The sequence below is a fragment of the Pteropus alecto genome, unplaced genomic scaffold, assembly GCF_000325575.1.
Source record: "Pteropus alecto unplaced genomic scaffold, ASM32557v1 scaffold159, whole genome shotgun sequence".
NCBI classification, from domain to species: Eukaryota; Metazoa; Chordata; class Mammalia; order Chiroptera; family Pteropodidae; genus Pteropus; species Pteropus alecto.
The window spans coordinates 1,219,696-1,226,607 of record NW_006443122.1 but is presented as its reverse complement, the minus strand read 5'-3'; the positions used below and the strand labels follow the sequence as shown (position 1 = coordinate 1,226,607).

Below are 6,912 nucleotides of genomic sequence, written 5' to 3'. Positions count from 1 at the left end.
GATAAATAATATGGATAAACCTCAAGCAAATCGAGAGAGAGAGAGAGAGAGAGAGAGAGAGAGAGAGAGAGAGAGAGAGAGCGCGAGAGAGAGCAAGAGCGCAAGTTACCTGAAACTGGAATGAAAAGGGTGATTTTATTATAGACACAGCAGATATGAAAGGGGCAATATGGCAATACTACATTCAACTCTACATGTACAGATGGATCTTGAGATAATCATGCTAAGCAAAATAAGTCACACAGAAAACGTTGAACCATATGATTTCACTCACATGTGGGATATAAAACTGAAAGTGACAGAGACTCATGGACATGGACAGTAGATTAGTGGTTACCAGAGAGAAGGGGGGAAGATGGGTGGTAGAAATGGGTAAAAGGGGTCAAATGTTTTGTGATGGAAGGACATCTTTTGGCGGTGAACACACAGTGCAATTAATATATGAATGACATATTGTTGAATTGGACACTTGAAACTCATTTGATTTTACTAATGTTGCCACAGTAATTTTTAATAAAAAATAGATTAATAAATTAATTAAAAATGTAACGACTTAGAAGAAATTGATTGGTTACTCAATAACCATACACTAATAACACTTACCCAGGTGAGTGCATAGATCAATATTTTTTACAGATATCAAATCAGTAGTTAAAAATGCAAACCTTTGGTGAAAAAATTCCAGATAATAAATAGCAGAAACAATTCATAAGTTTTAAGTTGCGCACCATTCTGAATAGTTTGATGAACTCTCTTGCTATCCCACAATGCTCACTACATGAATCATCCCTTCATCCACCGTATCCACTACCCACCTGTTAGTCACTTGGTAAGCATGTGCATTATAAGATTAACTGTTGAGGTTCTGTGGTGCTTGTGTTCAAGGAACCATTATTTTACTTAATAACAGCCCCAAATCACAAGAGCAGTGATGCTAACAATCCACATATGCCAAACAGAAGCCTTAAAGTGCGTGTATGTATAGGTATACACATAGTACATGTACGGTTTGGTGCAATCCATGGTTATGGGCATCCACTGGGAATCTCGGAATGTATCCCCTATGGATACGTGGGACTACTGTAGCTAAAAGAATATAGCGAAAAATGGTAAAAGAAATTAAAATGGTACATTAGAAAATACCCATTTAATGCAAAAGAAAGTTGTAATGGGGGACCCAAAGAACAAAAAGACATGAGACAGAAAAATAAAGCATAATGGCAGATGTAAGTCTACCTTGTTTGATAAGAACACTATATGTGAATATATTAAACAAGACAATCAAAAGGCAGACATTGACAGACGAGATTAAAAAAAAAAAAACAAGATGTAACTGTATGTTGTCTACGGGAGACACAGTCTAGATTCAAAATCACAGTGAAAGTAGGGGAGAAGATACATCATCAAACCAGCAATCACAAGAAAGCTGGAGTGGGTATCCAATCATCAAGCACTCACTTTTAATGTTATACGTACATTTACCACACGACCCAGCAATTCCACTCCTAGAAAATTCTTTCCACTCCTAGAAATTTTTTTCCATGAGAAATGAAAACATATGTCCAAACAAAGACTTGTACTCCAACATACCACTTTTATTCATAATAGCCAAACCTAGAAACATCCCCAAGTGATCAACCCCTGGAATTTGGATGAAAGGAAAATAAACAGGTACACCCACACAAAGGAGTACTGCACAGTACTAAAAACAAACAACCGATGCACATAACAGCATGAATGCATCTCAAGTGTGCTAAATTAAAGAAGCTGGACCCAAAAGGCTACACATTATATGATTTTATGTAAAGAGTATTCTGGAAAAAACACAACTATAGGCACAGAAGTACATCTGTGGTTCCCAGGGTATGGGAGTGGAAGAAGGATCCCGATGGCAAATGGCACAAGGGAACATGATCAATTGATGGAAATTTTCCATATTTTTATCGTGGTGGCAGTTAAAGGATTGTGTACAGTTGTCAAAACTCTGCAAACTGTATACTTGAAATGTAAATTCGATCTCAGTACCTCTGACTTTTTTTTTCTTTAAAGGAAAAGTATCTGATAAGGTAAGTATTTAAGTTTTGATGTTTGTATTCCATTTTGACCATGAGCTCATAAAAATAAAGGTCTTATTTCAGAACCGGTCACAGACCTGGCCCTCTTCTGGTATTCCGCATGCCAACAGAAGGCACCAGCGTGCTCATTACCAAATGCAGAAACGGTCTTAACCATTTACATCTTCCTCGCCTTCCCCTTAAGTCTAAATCCTTGCTGAGTTCCGTTCCTCTTACTTCCCACACATCTGTCTAATGCTGCCACCTTTTCCTGTGTCTGCAGCGTAGCACAAAGCGTTACTGCCTCTTACAACATCCACATGCTGCCCCACTGCACTACGGGAGCCGAAAGATAGGGAAGGCCTAACAAGTCTTAATATAGATACTCCTCTCCATAGAACGAGGTCTCTATTAGGGATCTGCAAGTTGCTGTTTGGTTTGGTTTGGGCCTGTGTCATCCATCTGTGGCATTTTCACAACACTTGCAGACACAGCTAACCTTCCATCCCGACCTCTCTGCTTCCCCCACAGCTCTTCTCTACTGTACCGCAGATCTGTCTTCTGCTTTACATGCACTGATTAGATTTTCACCTGGCAAGGATATCAAAACAATTTTTTACCCCGAGGCATCAAGATGCCACGACAATGAAACGTCCCAAAAACCTTTTTAAAAATTATAATAGAAGCACTCGACTGTGTAATAATGAAGATACAGCACATAAAACAGTGCCTAAAGTGTTATTTAAAAATCACCTAGAGGTCCCCACTTAGAGAAAATGACCTAATATGTGCTGCCTGCCTTCTGGGCATCTTTTCTGTGCATTTCTAAAATTATGAGATGGGAGGGAGGAGGTAATCCCTTTATAATAGTGTATCTGCTGCTCTGTGTGCTTAATTTATACCATCGATTACATTCCATAATGATAATGATGATGAGATTGTTGGTACTGACATCGAGAGTAGCAAACACATGTACAGACTTTGCGATGGACCAGAAACCGTTCTCTGTGATGCGTGTATGCTGACTCGTCACCTCCACAGTATTTCTTGCACTTAGGACACCTCATGTTCCATCCGTACACACGTTTGATATAATCTGATGAATACTGCTGCACATGTTCATCTGCCTTTTGATCCAGAGAACACCTGACACTGAGGTGCGTTCCAGAGTTTAGAGTCGGATCCCACGTCTTTTCCTGTTCCTCTCTGGCGTGGGTACAAATCTGACTCTGCCCTTGCTGGCTTGGTTACTTTGGACAAATGACTTCATCTGTTAAACTCCGCCTCAGTTTCCTCATCTGTAAAAAGGGATGATAACATTAAAATGCTTCCCTCACCGTGGTGCTGTGCAGACTCACTGACTTCTGAAATTACACACGAAGAGAGAGAGAGAGGGATAGAGCGCACAGTAGCCACCAGAAGTGTGGGCTTTTATTCTCATGTCTCTTCACTTCTGCTTTCTCCTTGTACCCATTATCCCTCCCTCCCAGTGGCCCCATCACGTCTCTCTCCTCGCCCCCCACATGTTCACCTCCCCCATTTCCACTCCACTCCCTCTTCCCTTTGCCTCTTTTCTCAGACTCTCCATCTGAAACACTGCTTACCATCTCCTCATGATTTAGCTCAGAAAATATTAATACGGAAGGCTTTCATTAGATAAATAATGAACATGACATGGAGAAATATCGACACAATAAAATGGACAATGTAAGAACGAAACAAGAATGAAAAGATTCCAGTGAAAATTTTACTATTAACAGTTTCATGTCTTTATACCAGATTTACGTGTTAATTTATGGTAGGTGAAATGGACATGATAGAAACAATGGCAGTAAGAGAATCCGTATGAGGAGGTTCTTCGGCCTTTAAATTTCAGTCTTAAAAAGGTTTATTTTTTCATTTATATACTCATGTTCTAGCATGATCCAGGGACCCGTTACATTTCCAAGCATTATACAAATCATATGAACAGGTCATTAGGGTTCTAATTTCCTAGAGAAGATTCCGCTCAGAGTCTCCATCGAGAGCCTGAGGATGAAACCCAGGCACCGCATTCAGGCTTCCCAGTAAACCTATAAGGAAAGTGGAATCCTCATTACGCTAATACAAACCGGCCCTCCCCCACACCCCCTAAGCTCAGGTCTTGAGCCCCTGAAGAGCTGAACAGATAGTGCAAAGCCCATCCAGTGAGTTGAAGGTCCTCTTGACACTGTCTCTCTGGAACATGCTCCGGGAAATGTGGGAACAGCAACAATATTAACAGTAGCTAGAATTGATGGGGAACTCACCGTATGCCAGGCGCCATCCAGAAAACTGTCCCTGTCTTAACACAGTCAGTGTTCCAAACGGAAATAGCTAAATTTACTAATAATGTTTCCATTTTGCTAATGGAGAAACTGAGGCACAGAGATACTAAGGAACTTACTCAGTGTTGCCCAGCAGTCAGTGGTGGAGCCGCAGGTCTGGAGGCGTGGTAGAAAACTCACTATGATGTGGATTTATTCAATCAAGGGTAAGAGCCAATAGCCACTGCGAAACGGGCACTGCTAAATATTCACAATTAGTAGGTAACAAGTAACACAAGTCGACTTGAAAGTATGGAACTGCACGGCAAATAGAAATTTGATTTCAACAGAAATCTTTTAAATGCAAGCCTGACAAGACTGGAATCAGGATACTTTGTGGAAATGATGATCTGAGAGCCTTCTTAGGACAGTAGACAGCATGGCAGTCTACTGGCCTGAAGTTCCCAGGTTTGTGCATCAGAGAAGGTACCACACCGTTGTTACTTCTGCAACCTCACAATGGAGGGAAAAGCCTGGCTTCAAGGCAAACGAGACCCTTCACCTGCTCCAGTGGTGGCCAGATGAGTCATCTACATGAGTCAGAACCCAGGAACCTGTAAAAATTTACATTCCCGCCAGCAGTGCATGAGGGTTCCTTTCCTGCCCGCCCCAACCTCCCCCAACCTCTCCAGCACTTGTTATTACTTGTCCTGTTGATGTCATTTTAACAGGTGTGAGGTGGGATTTCGTTGTGGTTGTAATGTGCATTTCCCTAATAGCGAGTGAAGCTGAGCATCTTTTCATATGTCCATAGGGTGTCTGAATGTCTTCTTGGGAGAAGTGTCTGTTCAGGTCCTCTGCCCACTTTTTATTTGGATTGTTTGTTTGTTTGTTTTTGTTGTTGTTGTTGAGTCGGAGGAGTTCCTTATATATTTTGGGCATCAGCCCCTTATCGGAGGTGCTGTTTGCAAATTTATTCTCCCATTCGGATGGCTGCCTCTTTGTTTGGTTGATGGTCTCCTGTGCTGCGCAGAAGCTTTTCAGTTTGATATATAGCCATGCATTTATTTTTGCTTTGACTTCCCTTGCTTTGAGGTCAAATTCACAAAATCCTCTGTAAGACTGAAGTCCCTAAGTGCGGCATCTATATTTTCCTCTTTGCAATTTATTGTTTCAGGCCTTACATTCAGCTCTTCGATACCCTCTGAGTTACTTTTGGTACATGGTGACAGACGGCAGTCTAATTTCATTCTTTGGCATGTGGTTTTTAAATTTTCCCAGCACCATTCATTCAAGAGGTTTTCATTTCTCCATTGTATGTTTTCAGCTCCTTTGTCGAAAATTATTCGCCCGCATATATTTGAGATTATTTCCAGGCTCTCAATTCTGTTCCATTGGTCTGTGTGTCTGCTTTTCTGCCAATATCATGCTGTTTTAATTATGGTCGCTTTGCAGTATAATTTGAAGTCAGGCAGTGTGATACCTCCGGCTTTGTTCTTTTTCTCAAGATTGCTTTGCCTATGCAGGGTCTTTTGTGGTGCCATACAAATCTGATGACTTTGTTGGTTCTATTTCTTTAAAAAGTGCCTTTGGGATTTTGAGGGGGATTTCATTATGTCTGTATATTGCTTTGGGTAGTGGGCCTACGTTAACTATGTTGATTCTTCTGATCCACGAACACAAAGAACATTTCTTTGTGTCTTCTTCAATTTATTTTAATGATGTCTTGGAGTTTTCAGGGTATAGGTCCCTCACATCCTATGTTAAGTTTCCTCCCAGGTAATATATATATATATATATTTTCAATTTCTTTTTCTGAGATTTCATTCTTGATATATAGGAATGCAATGGGTTTTTGTACACTGATTGTGTATCCTACAACTTTACCGTATTTGTTTATTGTTTCTATTTTTTTTTTTTTTTTGCTGGAGTCTTGAGGGTTTTCTATATAAAGAATCATGTCGTCTGCAGAAGGTGACAGTTTGACTTCTTTGTTCCCGATGCTCTAGCTAGGACTCTTAATACTATGTTGAATAGCAGTGGTGAGAGAGGACAAGTACAGAACCGGCCACATCACAACAGCATATGGAAGTTTCACCAACGTAGACCGAATCTGGGGTCATAAAATAAATCCGAACAAATGTTAAAAAGTTGAAATCATACAAAGAATGTTGTCTGACCAAAGAAGAAAAACCACCAGTATATAAGAAAATGTTAAGAGGAAAATCTCCGACCAGAAGGAAATGAAACCACACACTTCCAAATAATCCATGGGGCAAATGACAATACTCAGGGGAAATAAAGAAATAGTTTGAAGTGTATGAAAATGAAAATATGACATATCAAAATGTGCAGGATGTAACTAAAACAGCACTAAGCAGTAAATGTAGAGCCTCAAATGTTTGTATCAAAAGGAAATAAAGGACCCAAATCAATAACAGAAGCTTCCTCCTTAGGAAACTAGAAAAAGAATAGCAAAATAAACTCAAAGCAAGCAGCATACAGGAAATCAAGTTGGCAGCAGAAATAAGAGAACAGAATGCACACGATCAATGAAATCAAAAGCTGGATCT

General features: G+C 40.2%; 1 long non-coding RNA gene across 1 annotated transcript in view; it reads right to left on the bottom strand.

Annotated features, from left to right (window-relative positions):
• Positions 1-1,574: 1,574 nt before the first annotated feature.
• LOC112471895 overlaps positions 1,575-6,912 on the bottom strand; it is an 11,284-nt gene continuing 5,946 nt past the window's right edge. The window contains exons 2-3 of the long non-coding RNA XR_003043446.1: positions 4,480-4,583; positions 1,575-3,352 (exon numbers count right to left, since the gene is read on the bottom strand). This is a non-coding gene — a long non-coding RNA (uncharacterized LOC112471895). The remainder of the gene's footprint in view (positions 3,353-4,479; positions 4,584-6,912) is intronic.